The 20818-nt window shown below is 40.2% G+C and overlaps 1 protein-coding gene and 1 pseudogene across 1 annotated transcript in view; both read right to left on the minus strand.

Annotated features, from left to right (window-relative positions):
• LOC123465559 (liprin-alpha-1-like) overlaps window positions 1-20818 on the minus strand; it is a gene marked incomplete in the record, with an annotated part of 992590 nt that overhangs the window by 745994 nt on the left and 225778 nt on the right.
• LOC102395906 overlaps window positions 8699-20818 on the minus strand; it is a 29575-nt pseudogene continuing 17455 nt past the window's right edge.

Raw genomic sequence — 20818 nt, forward strand, 5'->3', positions numbered from 1 at the left:
TAGCATTGGGTGAATTTGTTGCATTTCTTCCCTAAGCAATATGTTATAAAATACTGTCTAATAGTCTGTTGGATCCCAGCCTCACAGTTTATTAACTGTAGGTTCCAGGGAAAGCTTATTAATCTCTACTTGCTTCAGTTTCCCATCTGTAAAATGAAGGTACTAATACTAAGCACCCACAGTGCTTGTGAGGATTAACTGAACTAATGGTTGTGTAATACTAAGTCTAATGCTGGCACATAGGATGTACTCAAAGTTACATATAAATAATGTTAATGCTACCTATAAATAATGACTCCCATTCTGTTTTCTTCCTATGGTTTTTAAATGAGTTAGTTACACATCCCACATCCTCTCCCTGTAAACTTTCAGTTTTGACAGGTGAGATTATGTGTTCAATTAAATACAGATTGACCTGAGGGGAAAAATAAGAATTATTGTACAGTCATTGAATTAAATACACATTGCCTACTCTTGAATTATTTAGCAGATATTTGTTCTCAACTGTTATCTCCAAGGATAGCTGTGGAAATCGCATCTCTGCTCAAAAGGGTTTGAAATCTGGTTGGGACCATAGCAATATTAATAAGTAATGAAAACAGAGTGTTTCAGCCAAGGATGCAGCAGAGAGTTAAGACAGTGTGGAGGATGGAAGTCAATCTCTGTGGAGGCACAGAAAGTGTCTTTTAAAAATTTTCAATTTGCACCTTTCAGTTAGTGCCATGACCAACCTAAACCCAATGAGAACCAGGAAAGCACTGACACAGGGAAAGCTAAGGGAACATGTTAAAAAAATAATGAGGGAAGAAAGGACAAACTATGTCTTCAGGTTAAGGTAGGGAAATGACCTAGGCTGAAAAAGCAGTCAACTGGGTTTGTGAAGTCAGGAGTTCAAATCCTACCCTGACACATACTAGCCACATAGCACAGGTGAGTTAGAGACTGACTGTTCCTTTAGAGGAACCTTTATCTGTTTAGCTGAAACTTCAAGAGTAAGTCATTTCCTCTTCAGGTTGTTTTGAGGCATCAGTGAAATTACCTACAGAAAAGGTGTTTGTCAATCCACTAGTCTGTTTCAAAGCCCTATTCATGCCTGACCTGCCCAAGACATCCATGTATATCAGGAAGGATAAGATACGAGCTCTTGATTTTGGAGAGGAAGCAGTTTCAGTTTAAAAGAAAAGGAAAATATAGCAAATCAAACACTCATCAAAATTTCAAGTTGATATTTTTTGAGTGACTGAATACCTCTCTTAGGGCAAATAGTGATTTGAAATTATGGAGAATAAGCCTGAGGAGTATCATGTGCTTTCTGATCCAGGGGTTGCAGTAAATGGCTAGTGCTCCTAATTCCTTCTGAGATTTGCTTTAAGAATGGGTCCCCAACTCCCATATCCTGCTAGAAATGTGGTTATATCTCCCAGCTTAGAGAGGGTTAATGAACTATCTTAAGCAGGGGTAAAGAAAGCAAGTGTACATGCAAGCCAGAAGTAAAACTTTGTGCTTCTAATTTCTATTTTCAGTTGAAAGGAAATTTTAGTAAAGTCTCAATCTGATGCCCAAAATTTGCACTTTGTTTGCTCAAAATAAGTACATGCAATCCTTTCTGTTTTCAGTATCAGTGTCAAATTCAACTAAGTTCCTGGACAACATAGTTAGTGACATTTCTACTGATCTCTTTGAACACTGTATGACAGAGCTGTCACTACTGCACAAGAATAAAGAAAGGCAAACATTCTGCTCCCCCACACAAATGTGAGGACATGTTCTCAGGTGTAGGATGGACCTGATCCTAGTACCAGAGATCTTATCATTAGAGGCGGACAACCTAACAACCACTTGCATATTGATTTTGATTTCTTACTAAGATTGGGTGCAGATGCTTTATTTTAATGAGGATCCATTGTTTTAATACCCTTCCATAGTCTTTCATGAGATATAAAACAAAATGAAACAAAAAATAAAATAAATAAATAAAAGCAGAGTAAGCTTGAGAACCATTCTTACAGTGAATTCTTGCTAAAAGTTTATATTCACTGCTCTTTTCTTGGACAAATTTGTTTTCTCATTCATTTATAACGAATGCCCTACAAACTTCATCTAGACAGGTAGATTCCCCTTTAAGACAATCTCACAAGCACTCACCTGGAGGAGGAAATGACAATGCACCCCAGTATTCTTGCAACTAAAACTCCCATGGACAGAGGACCCTGATCGGATACAGTCCATGGGGCCACAAAGAGCCAGACCCAACAAAACAACTGAGCACACACCCTGCACAAGCACTAACCCTTGCTTTGGAGCTCATCTCTCCTTAATCCTTTCCATTTTTTGTGGGGTTTAGGAAGCGCTCATTTCCCTTCCATACCCTACATTGGCAGCTCTCCTGACCTCTGTGTTGCAGGAATGGCAGGATTCAGGCACATACAACTCGCGCAGTTGACAGGTTTTTGTCGTCAGAAGCTCCTTAAATTAGTTGTTATGCTCTGCTCTCATTGTCTTCATATGCTTGATAGTTTTTGAACAATGAGTACATTTTCTTTTGTACTGGATTCTGTCTATAGTGTAGCCCACGAGGCTACTCTGTACATGGGGATTCTCCAGGTAAGAACACTGGAGAGGGTTGCCATTCCCTTTTCCCAGGGATCTTTCCAACTCAGGAATTGAACATGGGTCTCCTGTATTGCAAGCAGATTCTTTACCATCTGAACCACCAGAGAAGACCATACAATGTCCTAGTTCCAGGTTTAACAGTTTGTAGCCTTCTACAGCCCTTGAGATACTCCACCATCAGAAGAGGCTCTTCTTGGCTGTGCACTAGTAAATGCATAAGTACTTTGTTCAGAAGATACTCATCTTCACTCTAGTCCGACCAGGCAGCCAAGTCAACTGTGATTTTTCTTTCTCTGTAAACACATTCTCTGACTACTGACTACACATTTTCTTCTCTCCACTTATCAGTACTTCTATTCTGCTTCATTTGGGATATGTCTAGATCTCACACAAGTCACTGAGCTTGTGAGTCAAGGCCATTTTTTCTCCCACAAGCAATCATCAAGTGCATGTAATAAATGAATTCTGCAAATGAACTTCTCTATTTCAGTTTCCTGCCACATCTTTATGCATTTCAAATTTCCATGTCTTGATCTTTATCTTTCCATTTTTCTCTGTTCCTGTAATCATCACTTATTCTTTCTTTTGGGTTTCTTGTGTGTTAAAGAGCTTGAAAAATTTTCTAAACCATCATGATGCTGTTATACACTGTTTTCAGAGTATTTCCTCCCAAACACCTCTTTAATAGCATCTGTAACTCAGGGCCAACTCCTGTTCTCCAGTGAAGATTATGATATCTTTGTAGGAAACTTATAGGTAGAGATGAATCACGCTCTCAATGAAGTGAAATTATTGTGTTTGAGGGAGCATCTCATTTATGATTTTTTGCAGTGCTTTGTATGAAATGTATGCATACACACATACCTACAAGCTCCAAAGGATGATCACATATAGCATTTTTACACACACACACACATATATGCATATGTAAAGGGAGAAGGAAAAGGCAACACACTACAGTATTTTTGCCTGGAGAATTCCATGGATATCATATTAATTCTATTATATTTTTTATTGAGTGAATGTTTCTTAAAATTCTGTAGTACTTTAAAATTTTCAAGTTTCATACACATGACTTCTTATATTCCCATAATAACTCCTCCCTCCCCCACAACACAATACTGCATTCTCCTAATTCCCTCTCCCCATTGGTAACCTCTAGTTTTGCCTCTGTATCTGTGAGTTGCTTCTTTTTTGTTTAATTCACAAGTCTGTTGTATTTTTTTACAATCCACATATATGTCATATCATACAATATTTGTCATTTGTTTTTTTTCTCTATCTGTTTTATTTCAGTAGCATAATGCCATACTGCTGTACTGTACTGTATAGCGTACGGTGGTACAGTATCTTTAGTTGGAGTCAAAGATAAATGGAAGCAAGTGTAAAAGCAGTGGTTATTTTGAAGGACACTTCAGATCTTCTCCATAGACTCCCATGAACTTATCCTGGTAAGGTAAATGGAGATTGATAACATTATGAAAAATATCATTACAGGTACCTTACCATCAATACAAAATGCCCTTCGTGTGATTGATATCCATGTGTCTCCTCAATCAGACATGGTGCTTGGTCATGGCTCTGGAAAGGGGAGGAAGGAACAAGAGTTATCTCACTGCTCTGCTATGTCTGGGTGATTCCAGTTCTCAAGAAAGTGGCAGAAAAGCATGGCTAAGCCACATTCGGAATCCAATTTAATCACAATAATGCTAGTAACGCTAATCTCTGCCTCCTGTGTGAGTCTGCCAGTGATCCATTATGGTGATTCAGTGGCCTCTGTAGTACCCAGCAATGATAAAGCCAGAAATGTGTCTTCCACTGCAACATTTATTAACTATCTTGTGAACTCTGTTCCAAGTCAGGGACATGACACAAAACAGAATTTTATTCAGATGGTTTAACTGAAGAGGATTTGATGGAAAGAATTTAATAAAGAGAACACAGGCAGTGTTGAAGTCAATCCAAGAAGTTGAAGTGCCTGGAGGGTAAGTTCAGAAAGCAGTTTCATCCCCGTCCTGAAACAGCGAACACCAGGGCTATGGTCACGAGTCCAGTGAACCTAGATCCAGGAAGAATGTCCCCTGCTACCTTCTCAACACAAGCCTCAGCCGAAATTTTCCTTGCAAAGATGCAGCCACCCTAGCACTTCCCTATGAAACTGGGAGACAATTAGAGGGAATTTTTTTTTTCCATTCCTCTCACTTGTTTTATACATCTGGTTTCTCCCATTGGCCAAACTCTGATGGAAACTAGACATCAAAGTACCTATATTGATGGAATCTAAAGAATAAACTCCAAATGGACAAAAACAAAGTTGAGAAAAAAAGAGAATAAGTCTAAAAGAGCTAGGCTGACAAAGGAAGAATTACCAGCACATTTGTATTATCTATACATCCACAGTGTTCCCTGTGCTATGTTTTTATTATTATACTATTTATAATATAAAGAATAGATTCAGAATCAGGAAATAAGTAGTTTTGTTGCATTAGTTTTGCATTAGTGGCAGGTTTTCCCTCCCCTGGAGTCCAGGTGCCTGTAGCATTTGCTCCTCAGTGGCTTTCCCCCAAGGAGACAGCTCCCTCCTTCCTCTTCCCAAAAAGGAATCATGGGGCCAGCTGTTAAGATTTCAAACAATTATTTTTTTCGCGTCTTTACTCAACATGGGAAAATCTCTGAAGTTTAAGGTGGCACCTGGCTGTTCTGTAGTGCTTGTATTTTTTCAAGGCTTTGTTCTGTCTGGAATTTTATTATAATAACTAATGATGGGATTTCTTTAATGGTCCAGTGGTTAAGATTCTGAGCTTCCAATGCAGGGGGTCACAGGTTCAATCCCTGGTCAGGGAATTAAGATCCCACATGTCACATGGTGTGGCCAAAAAGCAAAACAAACAAACAACCACCACAACAAAAAACTAATGGGAATGAACATACCTTGATGTTTACATAATTTTAATAAATCATCTTCAAAATGATAAAACGTTAGTAATCAAACAGACATTCACTCAGTCATGTCCAACTCTTTGGGACCCCACAGACTGTAGCCCGCGAGGCTCTTCTGTCCATAGGATTTTCCCAGGCAAGAATATTGGAATGGGTTGTCATTTCCTCTCCCAGGGGAATCTTCACGGCCCAGGGATCAAACCCGTGTCTCCAGTATTGGCAGGTGGATTCTTTACCACTGAGCCACATGGGAAGGCTAGCTTCTATCAATGATTCACACCAAAAGGTGGTTCAATGAAGCAGCTATGACGAGGCAGTGCTAGAATTCAAAGGGGAATCAGGTACCCTTGAAACTCAAACCTAATAATAGTAGAAAACATCACCCACTCACAGCAATATACACAGATTTGAAACTGTTTCTTTGAGAATGTTTCTGTTTGGGGGGATAATTCTCTTATTTGAAGGCTCTAAGTAATGACAGGCAAACAGAGAAGATGCCTCAGTGACCTGATAGCCATGCCCTGGAGAGAGAGCTGAGAAAGGGGTCCCCAACCTCTGGGATCTAATCTGATGATCTGAGGTGGAGCTGATGTAATAATAATAGAAATAAAGTACACAATAAATGTAATGCACTTGAATCATACTGAAACGATCCCCCCTTCTCCAATTCATGGGGAAAATCCCCTTTCATAAAACTGGTCCCTGAGACTGTTCTATACATCAGTGTCTCTTTTGCTGTCTGGTACACAGAGTTATTGTTACCATCTTTCTCTGTGGGAGAGGGAGAGGGTGGGAAGATTTGGGAGAATGGCATTGAAACATGAAAATATCATGTATGAAACGAGTTGCAAGTCCAGGTTCACTGCATGATACTGGATGCTTGGGGCTAGTGCACTGGGACGACCCAGAGGGATGATAGGGAGGAGGGTTCAGGATGGGGAGCACATGTATACCTGTGGCGGATTCATTTTGATATTTGGCAAAACTAACAATTTGTTAAAGTTTAAAAATTAAAAAAAAAAAAAAAAAAACTGGTCCCTGGTGCCAAAAAGTTTGGGGATATTCAAAGGAATGTTCTTTGTCCTTCACACCCACACTGTTTGTCTTCTAACTGCCCCATCTCACAAAGCTTTAACCTCCCCTAGCATCACATGCCTCTTCCCACTTTGAGGAGCAGGGTGCACACCAGTGTTCAGGCCTCAGGTCCTCCCTGGGCGCTGGTGATCTGTCCTTCTCATCCTGGCTCTGTAAGGCGCTCCCCTAAGTTTTTCCTGCTCCCCTGTTTCTCTAGTTCCTCCTGAATCTTCCTAGATAAACCTGTCTAAATGATGCAAGAACTTTCTATCTAATGAATCTGCAATTTTCTCCACTTTAATCACACCTGGGCCGTGTCTACCACACTCTCTCCACAGCTGCACTTGTCATTTCTGTTTCATTTTCAGCTTTCTGTTTTACACTGGAGCACAGCCAATTCACAATGTTGTGATGGCTTCAGGTGGACAGCAAAGGGACTCGGACATACGTATTCATGTGTCCATTCTCCCCCAAACCCCTCTCCCATCCAGCCTCCACATAACATTAAGCAGAGTTCCCTGTGCTGTACAGTAGGTCCTTCATTATCCATTTTATTGTCAGATTTTATTTACTCCTTACTTTCTTTATGTCCCCTAAATGAATTTCCTCAAAACCCAGTTCCTCTCCTCTCAGGCCCCATAGCTAGTATTTCATTTTCACAATCACCTTGCCTCATGTAGGAGTGTGGTGGGCGGGGGGTGGGGGGTGGGGGGCAAACTGGCGCAGTGGAGGGAGGGGGCCTTAGCCACCTGCAGTCTGCGGCCTGAACAGCCACAAGGCTCCCCCAGTGGCAGAGTGGTAGACTCTGCCTGCCAAGGCAGGAGATGCAGTAGACTCGGGTTCGATCCCTGGGTCTGAAAGATCACCTGGAGTAGGACATGGCAACCCACTGCAGTATTCTTGCCTGGAAAATTCCATGGAAAGGAGGAGCCTGGCAGGCTACAGTCCATGGGGTTGCAAAGAGTCAGACAAGACTGAGCATGCACGCATATCATAGACACCAATGTTGAGTCAAACATCCCAGCTCACTTTTGGAGGGTTTAATTATGCCTTAATGCTCCTTATCATAATTAAGCAGAAATAGTGATTCTAATTAGCATATTTACAGAAACCACACAAGTATGCTTCCCTGGTGGCTCAGATGGTAAAGAACCCACCTGCAATGCAGGAGACCCAGGTTCGATCCCTGGGTCAGAAGATCCCCTGGAGGAGGAAATGGCAACCCACTCCAGTATTCTTGCCTGGAGAATTCCATGGACAGAGAAGCCTGGCAGGCTACAGTCCACAGGGTCGCAAAGAGTCAGACATGACTGAGCAAATAACACGCACAAGTAGGTCCATATAATCACACACTTCACCTACTCGTAGCTTAATGGTGTTCCATCCGTGTTTACTTTGCCCTGGTTTCCCTTTCAGCTTGAATGAGCACAACTTTTGAAGTCTTTAATTTATGACTGTTTTAACTTAAGCAAGCCCTGCTAGAGGGTGACAGATGGTAAATGTCAAAAACCCAGAGAGAGGGTTTCTGTTTAGCCTTTGATTTTTGTTTTGTTTTTTAAGCCAGAGAAATGTCCGATTGTGCTCCTAGTTTGTCAGAGAAGGCAATGGCAACCCACTCCAGTGTTCTTGCCTGGAGAATCCCAGGGACAGGGGAGCCTGGTGGGCTGCTGTCTATGGGGTCGCACAGAGTCAGACACGACTGAAGAGACTTAGCAGCAGCAGCAGCAGCAGAAGGAGAAAATTATTTCTGTTCTCAAAACACTATAATAATAACAAAAGTAAAACAAAGAACATGGACTTCCCTGGTGGTCTAGTGATTAAGAATGTGCCTGCCAATGCAGGGGACACTGGGTCAATCCCTGGTCCAGGAAGATTCCGTATGCCCGTGTGCCACAACCGCTGAGCCAGAGCTCTGGAGTCTGTGCTCTGCAACAAGAGAAGCCATCGCAATAAGAATCCTGAGCACGGAAGGTAAAGAGTAGCCCCTGTTCACTGCAACTACAGAATGCCCAAGGGCAGTAACGAAGACCCTTTGTAACCAAAAATGAATAAATAAATAAATCCTTTAAAAGAATCATTATCATCATCACCATGATGGCACTGATAATGGTGGCAGTGATTATAGCAGCCACCAACCCAGAGGTACTTGTATGTGCCAGGCACTGTCTCAGGAAGTACTCCTACCTTATTATTTTTTGAGGGGGGTTATACAGTGAGGCATGTGGGATCTTAGTTCCCCCTACCAGGGATCGAACCTGCACCGCTTACATTGGAAGCACAGAGTCTTAACCACTGGACCACCAGGAAAGTCCCGTTCCTACATTACTTTATTCAACCTTCATAATAACTTTAAAAGGTAATTGTAACTGCTTCCATTTTACAGAAGAGAAAACTGAAGGTAGGATAAACTGATAAATTTTTCCACCACTACTGTGAAGACATAAGCAGTAAGACCCAGGGTCAGAATTTGAATCCGGGACTCTCCAGCTTCAGGCCACACAGTGAGCTTCTCTATCCTGTGTCGCCACCTCTCCTACCATATCATTATACAGCTATTCCACAACTGCAGTTAGTTTGTTCATAACAATATACGTTCTTAAAAACAGTACCCTGTTCTACCTATCTAAAACACAGAAACAATTTCCATTATGTAGGGGTAAACTATAGATTTTATCAATTATCAAAACTTCAGCCATTCCTAAAGAATTGGGAAATGAAAATCTTTTTTTTTTTTTTTTTTGGAAAGTCTATTTTTTAATTGCCCAAAATGAAAGTCTTGTTCTTTTGTATATAAAATTCGTAAGGGTTTTTATGCGGTTGTAGCCTAAGGGAAGAGATACTGCTACGTTGAGAAGCCATTAAAGGTTTAATTTTTTTTTTTCTTTAAGAGATTAGGGAAGCTTTGCTCAGTAAATTGATTTGCTTAAATTGTTTGTGAAAATTTAAAAATTCCCCAAGTTCCTCCAAGCAGAATCAGTTAGTTTCTTATCCTTGTTTCAACTGCTCTTTCTTTGTGCATATTTCTCTTACAGGATAGTACTTCGTATTCAGTGTGGTAACTAGCTGTTTGTGTCCTGGGCCATAGACTAGGCTCCCAGAAAGTGGGGTTAAGACCATTGTACCCTTAGCAGCTAGCACATAACAGTATTTAATACATATTTACTGATTTAGTGGGTGATTGTAAGTAGTAGAGTAAGAAGACATTTTACTTTTATATAATCGATGGCTCATTACAAGATTAGTGTTCAGTGTTTTGTGTGAATCCTGACAACCCACTCCAGTACTCTTGCCTGGAGAATCCCCATGGACAGAGGAGCCTGGTGAGCTACAGGCCATGGGGCTGAAAAGAGTTGGACACGACTGAGCAACTAAGCACAGCACAGTGCGGATCTCACTTAAAATGGACATTCAAGGAATTCCCTGGTGGTCCAGTGGTGAGGACTCCACACTTTCACTGCCGAGAGCAGGAGTTCAATCCCTGGTCAGGGAACTAAGAGCCCAAGTCACACGGAGTGGCCAAAAAAATAAAATAAATAAAATAAGATGGGCATTCATTTCATTTTTCTGAGTTTATATTGAATGAAATCTATTTTTGCTGGAAGAGGTCTTGTTTAACACCACTGGTAATAAAGAATACATGATAATAAAAAAGCATTTTCAGGGGAGAAAATTTAGGCATGAATGCTCGTAACTATATACATAAACATTAATTCTGAAAAGTACAAAATATTTGACCCATTAGCAGAATAGATAATAATGAAAACTGATGACTTTTCTGTTAAGTAAACAAAAACTTTGTTCCCTTTACCCAAAGCCATTTGAGACTTTTTTAAATGGCAAATGATGAAAAAATTTTAAATGCTTTTGTTTGCATATATTGAAATAACCAGACATCTTTTCTCTTTTATTCTGTGAATTACATGGACTGATTTTTTTTAATATTATGCCAACCTTACTCTCCTTGGATACATCCCACTTGGTCATCATGTATTATTCCTTTTTTATATCTTACCAGGTTTAATTTGCCAATTTTTTCTTTAATAGAAAAACTGAAATTTACTATAACAAACTACTCCCTAAAGAAATGAAATACTAAGCAACAATGTGGCAATTTTCTTGTATCAGAACTATTCATCGTCTTAAAATATGTGTGTGTTAGTTGCTCAGTCATGTCCGACTCTTTATGATCCTGCAGACTGTAGCCCACCAACCTCCTCCAACCATGGGGATTCTCCAGGCAAGAATACTGGAGTGGGTGGCCTTTCTCTTCTCCAGGGGATCCTCCCAACCCAGGGATCAAACCTGCATCTCCTGCATTGCAGGTGGATTCCTTACCATCTGAGCCACCAGGGAAGTCCATAAATGGTTTCTGGAAAAAGAGTTATTGTTGAAGACCAAGTATTAAAATCAGTATTACATACAATACTCAAAACCTTTTTTCATTCTACAACCTGGTGGATCACTTTTCTCTCCTCTGTCCCAGAACAGCCCACGCGTCAGCTATTGAAGCCTTTCCCTGGCTATGAGTGACGTTGAAGGAGAGTTAAGGGAAACCTTGTGATAAAAGGAGTCATAGCTATTGTAATTTTTAAAATAACTCTTCCACCACTGCACTTTACATTTTTCTTTTTAAAAGAAATTCTCACGAAGAACAGCCATCATTGAAATCAGAAAGACTGCTTTTATCATTGTAATTATAACAATATTAATTATGCACTTTATTACTCTATTAAATGTAGAGGGTTTCTACTTCAAGTAAACACAATAAAATGAAACGTAAATCAGCATGTTAAGAGCCAACTATTCATATTTCAAAAGGATTCTCCAATTCAAAAAGGACTCACTGCAGCTTTTCTATAAAAAAAAAATCCCTGTGGTTTTAAAAATAATTTTAAAATTGTAATTTACACATAATTTTCAGGAACTCTTCTATTATACAAAACGATGCACAACTCTGCATGTATATAGATCATGCCATAAAGAAAAAGCTCATACAAATTTCCCATAAGTTATCTAATTAACTCTGACTATAAGAATGAACATAAACATTGGTTGCAATGCATAGAAAACCACTAGAAAAAATTTATGCTCATACTGTTTACTGTTTACAATTCTATGTAAGGACTTTACATTGCTAGTTTCTAAAGTGAAAAGAACTTTAATATGCCCATTATGCCATTTCCTAGTTACTAATGTTTTGCAAACTTTTCTTTATTAATGATAGAAACATAAACTTCAATTTGCCTGGGAGAATCACAGAAAATTTGAATTAGTTAAGTAAAATTTGATGACCCATAGGTAATAAATACTGCACATTACCCACAGAATCCCAGTGTCAGAATTGTGTACTGTAGGCATCAGAGACACAGAAATCCAGGAATCTGGAGAGAATGAGGAGCTCCAAGTCATAACCTGGTGGAACTGTGGTTTGTGAGTGTCAGATTACTTTCAACTAACATGGATATCTTGAAAAGAGCTGTTAAGTTCTTAGAACAAGGGAATTTTGAAGTCATGGTATATTTCTTTTGAAACAATGGCCTTCTCCAACTTAGTTCTAGAATTCTTAAGTAGCTGATGTTAGTAATTCTTCTTTTCCCAAATTTACCTTGGGCTTGGTAACATGGAGTTCTTTCACCATTTGAATATAATGCTTCTTCCATACACCCTGCTCATAGGGAGTTGGGGAGACATTGATATACCAGTTAAACCGTAAACATTTTAGCATCCAGAGCTGATCCAGTTCAGTTAAATTCTTCCAATGCCAGCTCACCTGGAGAAACAATGTTAAAAAACTATTCAGCTTACATGTCCACTTTCTCTAGGTTTTGAGCCGTCACCCTGGTACTGAGAGAACTTCTTTATTTTTTTTCTGGAGTGGGTTGCCATGCCCTCCTCCAAGGGATCTTCCTGACCCAGGGATCGAATCCACTTCTCTGCACTGCAGGCAGGTTCTTTACCACTGAGCCACTGGGGAAGTGGATTCATGGATTCGTTCATGAATGAATCAGAGCAAACATAATTTTAACTTGATAAACCAGGCCTGGAATTCACAAGTAGTTTCTTTTTGGTCCTTTTTTCCAAATCACAACCAAGTTACCTCTTACCTGAAGTGCTTCCTAACAAGGCAGGAAGATTTTTTTTTTTTTAATTGGAGGATAATTACAACATTATGATGGTTTTGCCATACATTGGCCATAGGTATACATGTGTCGCCTCCAACCTGAACACCACTTCCACCTCCCTCCCCATCCCATCCCTCCAGGTTCTCACAGAGCACTGGCTTTGGGTACCCCTTTTTCTTTTCTTTTCTTTAATGTTAATTCAGACAGAATCCAAGTCAACTAATATTTATCGAGCACCTATTAACCATCCTCGTCACAACCTGAAGGGTAGTATAATTAATATTCTTCCCTTGCAAATGGGGAAACTAAGCTTCAGATAAGACTTTGGAACTTCCTAAAGATCTCTGGCTATGCCAAAGCCTTTGACTGTGTGGATCACAACAAACTGTGGAAAATTCTGAAAGAGATGGGAATACCAGACCACCTGACCTGCCTCTTGAGAAACCTGTATGCAGGTCAGGAAGCAACAGTTAGAACTGGACATGGAAAAACAGACTGGTTCCAAATAGGAAAAGGAGTACATCAAGGCTGTATATTGTCACCCAGCTTATTAACTTATATGCAGAGTACATCATGAGAAATGCTGGGCTGGAGAAAGCACAAGCTGGAATCAAGATTGCTGGGAGAAATATCAATAACCTCAGATATGCAGGTGACACCACCCTTATGGCAGAAAGTCAAGAAGAACTAAAGAGCCTCTTGATGAAAGAGGAGAGTGAAAAAGTTGGCTTAAAGCTCAACATTCAGAAAACTAAGATCATGGCATCCGGTCCCATCACTTCATGGCAAAATAGATGGAGAAACAGTGGCTGACTATTTTTCTGGGCTCCAAAATCACTGCGGATGATGATTGAAGCCATGAAATTAAAAGGTGCTTACTCCTTCGAAGGAAAGTTATGACCAACTTAGACAGCATATTAAAAAGAAGAGACGTTACTTTGCCAACAAAGGTCCATCTAGCCAAGGCTATGGTTTTTCCAGTAGTCATGTATGGATGTGAGAGTTGGACTATAAAGAAAGCTGAGCGCCAAAGAATTGATGCTTTTGAACTGTGGTGTTCGAGAAGACTCTTAAAAGTGCCTTGGACAGCAAGGAGATGCAACCAGTCCATCCTAAAGGAGATCAGTCCTGGGTGTTTATTGGAGGGACAGATGTTGAAGCTGAAACTCCATTACTTTGGCCACCTGATGCAAAGAGCTGACTCATTTGAAAAGACCCTGATGTTGGGAAAGAATGAAGGCAGGAGGAGAAGGGGACAACAGAGGATGAGATGGTTGGATGGCATCACCAACTCAATGGACGCGAGTTTGGGTAAATTCCGGGAGTTGGTGATGGACAGGGAGGCCTGGTGTGCTGCGATTCATGGGGTCACAAAGAGTCAGACACTACTGAGTGACTGAACTGAATTGAACTGAAGGATCTCTGGGAGTCTGCATATGAACGTTGTATGAAGGCTACAGAAACTCCAGTTGGCACATTGCTTATTTTTTTCATGATATGCTTCTGTTTTCCCTCCATGCTTATGATTTAACTCAATATATAAAGGGAACACAATGACTAATACTATATTGATGTGTCCTAAATAGCCTTTAAGATTCAATGAAGCATTAAGTATTTGTCCTGGGGACTTCCCTGGTGGTCTAGTGGCTAAGATTCTATGCTTTCAGTGCAGGGGGCCAGGGTTTGATCCCTAGTTAGGGAACTGGATTCCACGTGCTGCAACTGACACCTGGTGCAGCCAAATTAATACATTTTTTAAAAAGTATTCTGTACATTCCATTTTCATAGCATTATGGTCAATCCTACATATCCAGCAAATGGTGGAGGTGACCCTATTATGTGTAGTAGTTTTTAAAATAATTTATTCCAGGTTTTAAATAAGTCTTAGTAGAAACTAGAATCAAGTCCATAGATAAAGTTCAGACTAGGCATTCCATATCTCTTAACATGAATTGCAGAGATGGTAGCTAGTCTTCACATTCATTCCATCTTTGGAAAACTGGCCTCTTTTTCAAGGTTAACTCAATAATAAATAATGTTTGAGTGCCCCCAAAAGGAGCAGAACACTCTGTAATGGAACTCACTACCCATCCATCTGTTTATCTATCTGTCTGTCTTCCTCCCTCCTTCCATCCATTGTGTACGGAGTTTCAAAGTTACCCAAACTCACGTCCATTGAGTTGGTGATGCCATCCAACCATCTCATCCTCTGTTGTCCCCTTCTCCTCTTGCCTTCAATCTTTCCCAACATCAGGGTCTTTTCAGATGAGTCAGCTCTTTGCATCAGGTGGCCCGTGTGTTATGTCCAGGATTATTTTATGGGCTGAAGATAAGACATGTAGGGGAGAGGGAAGCAGAAGTGGGGCACAAATAGGAGAAACAGTAGGTTCAGGATCTAGATGGAGGAAAAGGCTTAGAGGATCTTATACAACACTGCAGGCAGAAACAGAGATCACAACCACTTTGTGCAACCCAGAATGAAACTGCACTGCCCTTAAACCTCATATGGTTAGTTAATTCAATCAAGATGTGGGGTTTGGGAGGGAGGGGATGGGGAGAAAGTTTTTCTCAACTCTCATCCTTTTCCTCTTTTGACTTAGATCGGGTTTAGACCTGGGTAGTTAAGTTGGGGTTCCCACCGCCCCCGCACTGGGGATAGATAAAATTTTGCTTTGTTTTTGATTTTTGCTGCTTTTTGTTTGTTTAAAACTAAACAGGAATGAGGAAAGTTGAGGGTGGGGAAGCTCTTTCAAAACTGTAAGACAACCGCCACCACATTTTTAAACAGCTCAAAGCTCATCTTGGTGCAATGACTTTATTGTTTACTTTAAATCTAGCTAAAGAACAATTGCCTCACAGTCAGTTCTGGGAAATAAAATAAAATGTTGAAATCTACCAAGATTGACATATGGTACACATAGATGATAAGATTATCTATTTCGTATCACATCTCCCTGGAATGATAACATTCTCATTGTGAAAAACATGGAAAATTCTGAGAAACCTGAAGAAAAACAATACCCAGAACCCTGTCAATCAGAGATGACCAAACATTATCAACAAGCTGGTAGAGTTATTTTCCTTTCTGTTTTTCAGGTATATATGAAAGCAAAGTTGGGAAACTGCATGCAATTTAAAATCATGCTTTCTTCATTTTACATATAATAAGCATCTCTGTTCTTGCAAAACATGTTTTCTAATGACTGCCTAATAATTCTTTATATGGCAGAATGATACTCTATTACTGGGCATTTAAAACACTATGTTTTTTTAAAAAACAAATTGTTTCAGTTTTAGAATAATATGTGTACATCAATACTAAAATCACAGATACCAAGGGGCACACTGTAAAAAAAGTAAAAAAAAAAAAAGCCTCTCTCATCCTTGTCATGTAGCCACTCATTTCCCTCTGTGAATGTAACCATTGTTACTGGCTTCTTGTGTGCCATTCCAGAAGAGCAAGAAATATGGATGCATTCTTTTATTCTTCCAAAGTGGTAGGATAATTCTGCACCTTTGTTGTTTTATTGATGATATATTGAGGAGATAGTTGCAGCCAGTCTGCTATTAGCAGACATTTCCATTGTTTCCAACCTTTTGCTACCACAAACAATGATGCAATATTCTTATATAGACATACATTTTGCATGTGTTGAAGTATACCCATCAGACAAATTCCAAGAAGTGGAACTACTGGCCAAAGGTAATCTTGTTTTTTTTTTTTTAATTAAAAAGATTTTTAAAGTTTTTAGCCATGTCTCATGGCTTGCAGGATCTCAGTTCCCTGACCAGGGATCAAACTCACACCCTTGGTAGTGAAAGCCACTGGATCGCCAGGGAATGTCCAGGAATCTTTATTTAAAAATTGGGTACTACCAAATTGCTCTCCTTGGTGTTTGCATCAATTTATCTATGAAGGTGCAACATATGAAGGTGCTTGTTTCCCCACACCCCTAACAATATAAAATGTTATCATTAAAAAAAAAAAAGAAAAAAAGAAACTCAATCCATCTGAGTCACAAACGATGGCATGAAAATGAGGCTAAGCATTTTATCTATTTTAGAAACATCTGCTTTTCTTTCTGTGAACTATTTGTTCGCCTCCTTTGCTCATTTTTCTGCTAGGCTTTGCTCTTTTTTTTTCTTCTTAATGTAGATTTATAGTCGTTCTTTAAAAAATAAGAAAATTACCCCTTTGCTGGCAATATGTTTTCCCCCAGTTTATTTTAATTTTGGGGGGCCACACTGCAGCAGCTTGTGGGTTCATAGTCTCCCGGCCAGGGGCTGAACCTGAGCCCTCATCAGTGAAAGCACTGAGTCCTAACCACTCCCAGGGAGCTCCCTCCTGTTTACTGTCTGTATTTATTTACAGTTTTCTTCTCGATGGAGAAAATTTTAACTTTTATAATCACAACTTAAAATCTTGCTTTCTTTATAAAGCATATATAATATATATACAAAATATATAAAATAAATAAAGAAAGATTTTAAGTTATACATTTTCTTTTGAGGCTCTGAATATTATAGATTACTCACAAAGTCTTCCTTCCCTAGATTTCCTTTAATTACATTTTTTTCCCCCTTTAGTCATGCCTGGTGGCTTACAGGATCTTAGTTCCCCAAACAGGGATTGAACTTCTGCCCTCAGCAGTGAAAGAGCAGAGACTTAACCACTGGACCAGGGAATTCCCTCCTTTGAGTAGGGAATGGTTTTCCATAATTTCATATCAATCTTTTATCCTTCTAGAATTTTTTTCCAGATACTGCCCAATTGTCCCAGCACCAATTATTAAATACGTCATCTATCTTACTGCATTCATTTTCTTAATTTTTTTTTCATTTTCTTAATTTTAAAAACTAAAGTTACCCTGTGAATGCACAGTAACAGGGAATTTCTGGTCTTTCTAGACTATGAAAAGAAATCAACAAAATGACTATCAATTTTATGTCTTAAAAAATATACTTGAATACACCGTGAAATTATTTGTAAGAAAATAATGGTCAGATGCTTTTCCAACCTGTGAGCACATTTGCCCACTCTGAACTCCTTTAGTCTCACATGCTTCTGTATTTATCACATTAGCACCTTATTTCATGCTTTTCTATTTATGAATGGCCTGCACTCTACACTCTTAAGTTTTACTATGGTCCTCTGCTGTGCAATATAAGGCTATTCTGATGATGAACCATTATATACATGTGTATATATTTCCCCAACTGGCTAATACTATTTTACGGACACTTAGCGATGGCTTACTTTTTCTCCCCTTTGAGCACTAAGTGCACAGCCAGACACAAAGAGCTGGGGCCAATCCAAACCGTGCAAACGAAACGCGGTGAGCGTCTTGTCGGTGCTCGGTTTTGTATGCGTGCTTTCCTTTTTCCCTCAAGGTTCAGTGTTTTCTAGGCTGTCTTTACAAAACACTGAACCCTGCTTCTTTATCTGTGCCTGTGCACAGAGACAAAGGCTTTGGGGGTCCAGGAAAGAAAAGATGTATAAAGATAACACCTTTGGGAGCTTGGTCGTAAAATCCAGAGCTTCTGCTGGAATTTTCTCCTGAAGCTTTCAACAGCAGAACTTTTGCTGTGACAGGGAGCAGCGTTCTAACAGGACTGTCAGGATTCTTCTCCTCTGAGTGTCCATCCATTTGTCAAACTGGAGGAAAAAAAAAGCAAAGCAAAAAAAAAAAAAAAAAAAAAGCTCCAGGTTTAGTCTGACACCAGAGACGCATTATGAAAGAGATAAAGAACTGCATAGAAAGTGAGTTTAGTAACTTATTCTTAACGAATTGCATGCATTTCTTTCCCTAACAAGTACACCCCATGTTTTGCCACCTACCTGTTCTTTCTCACATGTGTGTGTGTGAGCCCAAGCAAGGCCAGTGTTGACATAGACATGCACTTGACCTCAAAACTTGGAGTTACAGAAAAATTTGGGAGCTGGTCATAGTCGTAAACTGATAATATATACAGACTTGTAAAATGTAGATCTTTAACTTCTGATGGGGCTATATCCCAATTAATCCATCCTAAGTTGAAAGTATCATAAATTAAAAATGCACATAATACACTTAACGTACCAAACATCCTAGCTTAGCCCAGTCTACCTTAACGTGCTCAGAACGCTTACATGAACCCTGATGCTCCTTGCTGTTGTTTAGTCGCTCAGTCATGTCCAGCTGTTTTGCGACCCCATAGACTGTAGCTCAGCAGGCTCCTGTGTCCATGGGATTCTCCAGGCAAGAATACTGGAGTGGGTTGCCTTGCCCTCCTCCATGGGATCTTCCTGACCCAGGAATCAAACCTGAGTCTCCTGCATTGACAGAAGTATTCTTTATCACTGAGCCACCAGGGAAGCCCTCACATGAGCCTATAGTTGGGCAAAATCATCTACCACAAAGCCTATTTTAGAAGAAAGCGTTGACTAGTTCATGTAATTTATTGACTACTACACCTGGAGAAGGGAATGGCAACCCACTCCAGTATTCTTGCCTGGAGAGTTCCATAGACAGAGGAGCCTGGGGGGCTACAGGCCATGGGGTTGCACAGAGTTGGACATGACTGACACAACTTAGCATATATACAAGCACACTGAATGTGAAACCAGAATGGCTGTCTGGGTACTGATGGTTTTAAGTGTATTTGGCCTGTACTCTTGTGACTGAGTGGCTGACTGGGAGCTGTGGCTCACTGGCTGCCCAGAACCATAAATAAGTATCCTACTGCACATGGCTAGCCACCCCTCCCAAAAAAACCCAAATACAAAATTTTAACTATGGTGTCCACTGAATGTCTATCACTTTTGCATCACTGTAAAGCCAAAAAGTTGCTAAGCCAAAGCATCTTAAGCCACAGACTGTCTGTACAACCTTAAGAGAAGACACCCGGGCAGTCAGTCTTCCCCCATAGTTTACATCAGCTCATTAGTGATTAAAACTCCAGGACCAGAAACAAACCTTTGCATTCACAATTAGAGATAAGGCAATACAAGCAAATATCTCTGAGAAGGGGGAGTATATAGGGTTAAAGTCCTGTGTGTGTGTGTGTTCTCAGTCACTCACTCTTGTCTGACTCTTTGCTGAGCCTGCTAGGCTCCTCTGTCCATGGAATTTTCCAGGCAAGAATACTGGGATGAGGTGCCATTTCCTATTCCAAGGGCTCTTCCCGACCCAGGGATCGAACTTGTGTCTTTTGGGTCTCCTGCATTGGCAGGTGGATTCTTTACCACTAGCACCACCTGGGAAGCTCCAGTTAAAGTCCTGCTGCTGCTGCTGCTAAGTCGCTTCAGTCGTGTCCGACTCTGTGCGACCCCATAGACGGCTGCCCACCAGGCTCCCCCGTCCCTTGGATTCTCCAGGCAAGAACACTGGAGTGGGTTGCCATTTCCTTCTCCAATGCATGAAGGTGAAAAAAGAAAGTGAAGTCGCTCAGTTGTGTCTGACTCTTAGCGACCCCATGCACTGCAGCTTACCAGGCTCCTCAGCCCATGGGATTTTCCAGGCAAGAGTACTGGAGTGGGGTGCCATTGCCTTCTCCGAGTTAAAGTCCTACTAATATGTAAATGATTGATATGGTTGGAAAGGAAAAGTTGATAGGAGGACCTGGAAAAAAAAAAGAGTGCCAGAGACAGGAAGTACATGCCAAAGCAATCTGGGGCATACCAAACAAACGCTTGGGTTACTTCACAATTTTCCCCAGTGATGACCCCAAACCAGTCCCAAGATTAGTGACTAATCAAAGATGAGAGTGTGAGAGCTGGCCAAAATCAAAAGAAAGGTTCTTATGGGAACAGCTAGCAGCGGAAGGAGCTGTTATCAGAGTCTAAACCTCTGTTTTTCTTCTTTAGTCCATTAGAGGAGAGAAAACAGGAAAGTTTGGGGCTACTTGTATTTTATACACTATTGCATTTCACCAATAGATATTTGCTAGTTAGTATAAAGTAATCAGAATTTTATAATACTTTAGTTTTAATCATAAAATACATTGACCACCTAAAAAGGCATGAAAGTGCAAGTAAAGGCATTTCCAACTCTTTGCGACCCCATGGACTGTAGCCTATCAGGCTTCTC

Source organism: Bubalus bubalis, chromosome 1, assembly GCF_019923935.1.
Source record: "Bubalus bubalis isolate 160015118507 breed Murrah chromosome 1, NDDB_SH_1, whole genome shotgun sequence".
Lineage (NCBI taxonomy): Eukaryota > Metazoa > Chordata > Mammalia > Artiodactyla > Bovidae > Bubalus > Bubalus bubalis.